The following is a 3321-nucleotide window of genomic DNA, read 5'->3' on the forward strand; positions in this document are numbered from 1 at the left end:
TTCGTTGTGCAGAGGCAGGTAGGAGACGGAAAGACTCGTGGGCCTTGTTTGCAGAGACCCGGGGGCTGCTTCTGCGCACGGGGGAGGTGAATGTCCTTCTCCCTTCAACGTCTTCCCCGGAGGGCAAGGTTGTCGGCCCAGTGCCGCGGGTGTGGAAACCCTTTGGGAACCCTGTGTCCGTGAGGGGCCGTGGCCGGCGGTCGGGCGGCCCCAGAGGTGTGACTTCGCTCATGGGTCAGCAGGGCTGGTGCCTGGCCACCAAGTCGCCCTGAATTGGAGGGGGCCGTGGAGGGTCTGGGCTGGGCTTCATATTCTGGGGAATACCTGCTACGTGAATGCAGCGCTGCAGTGTCTGAGCCACACGCCGCCCCTGGCCAGCTGGATGGTGTCCCAGCAGCACGCCACCCTCTGTCCGGCCAGCACCTCCTGCACGCTCTGTGCCGTGCGAGCTCACGTGACCCGAGCCCTCCTTCAGCCGGGAGAGGTGATCCGGCCCCGCAAGGACCTGCTGGCGGGCTTCGAAAGACACCAGCAGGAAGATGCCCACGAGTTTCTGATATTCACTCTGAATACCATGCAGCAAGGGTGCTTGAGTGCATCTCAGCTGTCGGGCCATCCCTCCGAGGACACCACCCTCATCCGTCAGATCTTTGGCGGGACTTGGAGGACTCAGATACAGTGTGTCCACAGCCTCGGAGTCTCGGACACGTTCGATCCTTACCTGGACATCAGTCTGGATATCACGGCGGCTCAGAGTGTGGAGCAAGCTCTGAGAGAGCTGCTGAAGCCCGAGAAGCTGGACGCTGAAAACGCATATGACTGTGGCGTTTGTCTCCGGAAGGTGCCTGCCACCAAGAGGTTGACTTTGCACAGCACGTCCCAGGTCCTGGTGCTGGTGCTGAAGCGGTTCACACAGGTGAGCGGGGCCAAAAGGGCTCAGGAAGTGCGCTCTCCCCAGTGCCTCGACCTGCAGCCCTACACGTCTGAGTGGAAGGCAGGCCACTGGGCTACGTGCTCTATGCCGTGCTGGTGCACTCCGGCTGGAGCTGTGAGCGAGGACACTACTTTTCTTACGTGCGAGCGGGCAACGGCCAGTGGTATAAGATGGATGATGCCAAGGTGAGCGCCTGTGACGAGAGTGCTGCCCTGAGCCAGAGCGCCTACGTGCTCTTCTACTCCCGGGAGGGTGCGTGGCAAGGGGGAGGTGGGGGAGGGGCAGCGGCCCCCCTCACGGCTGACCCCACTCACCCCGGGGAGCCTGACCCTTCCGGCCCCGGGGAGCCTGCGGGAGCCGCCAGCGGCAGAGCTCCTGAGTCGCACGTGTCCCCGGGGGACACAGAGGTCGAAGGAATCAGCTTAGAGCAGTGGAGACGCCTCCAAGAGCACAAGCGGCCGAAGCCGGCCTTCGACCTCCGGAAGATCCAGTCAGCTCTGCCTGCCGGAGCAGTCGTGATTCACCAGTCCAACCACGGAGAAGGGAGAAACGGCAAGCTTCCAGAACAGGAGCACGACCGGCTCGGCCGTCCCAGAACGGACAGCCCGCCTCCGGGCCTCACGAGCGTTGGCAATGGCCCTTGTGCCAGCGGGAGGGCCTGAGCGACCAAGAGGAAGAACAAGAAGCCGCAGCCATCTCTGGGGCTGTGGCGGTAGGTAGGCTCTGAGGCACATGCATGCAGACGCACAGGCACACTCTGCGTGCGGCACGCCCTGTGTGACCCACCAAGTGTTCCGGCGACGAGCGAGTTCCTCTCGGCGGTGTGGCTGGTGCAGCCTCCTGGAAAAAGGCGGGGCCTGCAGTGTGCCCGGGGCCCCGGTGTTCACCTGGATCACGCTGAGCAGCCGAGCTCTCGAGGGCTGTCTCTGCTGGGAAGTTCCTGGGGACGATGGGGTGCGTGACCGCGTTTGAGCACGATCCGAGGGCCTCGCACTTCTGCGGGGGTGGGAGAGTCCTCTCTGGACGGGACTTTGGATGTTGGTTTGCCTTTCTTTCCCGGTCTGCATTCTCTGGCCTTACCGCTGGCCTCTGGTGAGTGATGCGGCAGGGTGACGCCTCGCAGTATGCCCACAGCCAACGGAGCAAGTAGACCATCTCCTGAGCCCTCCGGGGGGCAGGGAGGAGCGGGTGCAGGTCCGTGAATCATCTCCTTCTGGCTGGCCAGGCTCTCAAAAACGCCACACACGTCGAGCAGGGTCCGGGGAGAAGATGGGCGAACAGGCTCTATATGTGGAATGTCCTTGGGAGGTGTAGTGCTACTTGGGAAAGGGACCTTCGGCAGGAATGACGCAGGGATGTGTTCGTCACCGGCGGGACACTCGTGCACAGAGTTGCCTGGGCTCCATTTCCGGTGCAAGGAGACTGCTGCAGAACCTCCAAGTGCCAAACGGGACAAGTGATTCACCGTGCCACGAGCATCACCAGCAGCACCACAGGCACCAACACGAAGGCCAAGGGGAGAAAGGCGACCCATGGAGTCCCAAAGAAACTTCTCCACCAGCATGGCACAGAGGCCTAAGTGGAGACGGGTCATGCAACCATTGCTTTCTGAAAGCAAAGGTCCTCCCCACACTGAGGAAAGACCCAAGCCCGCCCTAGATTGGGAGAGCAAGACAACTGGACACCCGAGTCTGCCCATCCTACCTGTCAGTCAGTTGTCTCGTCCAGCTTGGCCCCGGACAAAAGCGGGTGGACGCCATGAGACGCGGCCGGCCTCTGAAGTGTCTGGGCCGGTGGGGAAACTGTCCTCTCCTAGCTGCTTTCCCTCCTGCCTCGTGATCCCGTGACCTGGTGGAGGGGCGCCCGAGGACCCTTATCAATCCCCTCTTGCGGTTTCTTTCTTTCTCTTGGTTGCCGGCTTCAAACCCAAAACCCTCCATTAAACGGTGGATCTGGAATTAGCGATTTAGCATCTTGGACCTAGAGGGACAACTGTGGCTCCTGACCGCGCTAGTCGGCTTGGCAAGGAACAGAGAACGTTCCGCTGGCTCCTTCCCCCCGCACGGTTACCTACAAAGCACCGTGCCCACCACACGCAGAGAGGAAAAAGAATGATGAGCAGTACCTTTGCCCAAGAACACGAACAAGCGTGCCCTGGACGAGGAAGTCGAGCCACCCACAGGCCACCCTCAGTATCCCCACCAGTCTTCCTCTGCCCCATCGCCTCAAATGAACTTACTGCTTGCCCCATCTACACCCTCTGAAGAAGAGGAAGAAGAAGAAGACGACGAGGAAGAAGAAGGAGACAGAAAAGGAGAAGGAGGTGAAGAAGTTGAAGAAGGAGAAGAAGGAGAAAACAGTGATTGGAATGGCGTGGCAGGGGGAAG

At 61.1% G+C, this 3321-nt stretch overlaps 1 pseudogene; it reads left to right on the forward strand.

Moving 5' to 3' along the window:
* Positions 1–319: 319 nt before the first annotated feature.
* LOC133073000 (ubiquitin carboxyl-terminal hydrolase 17-like protein 6) lies at positions 320–1179 on the forward strand (annotated as a pseudogene).
* The last annotated feature ends 2142 nt before the right edge of the window (positions 1180–3321 follow it).

The sequence above is a fragment of the Dama dama genome, chromosome 18 (assembly GCF_033118175.1).
Source record: "Dama dama isolate Ldn47 chromosome 18, ASM3311817v1, whole genome shotgun sequence".
NCBI lineage: Eukaryota > Metazoa > Chordata > Mammalia > Artiodactyla > Cervidae > Dama > Dama dama.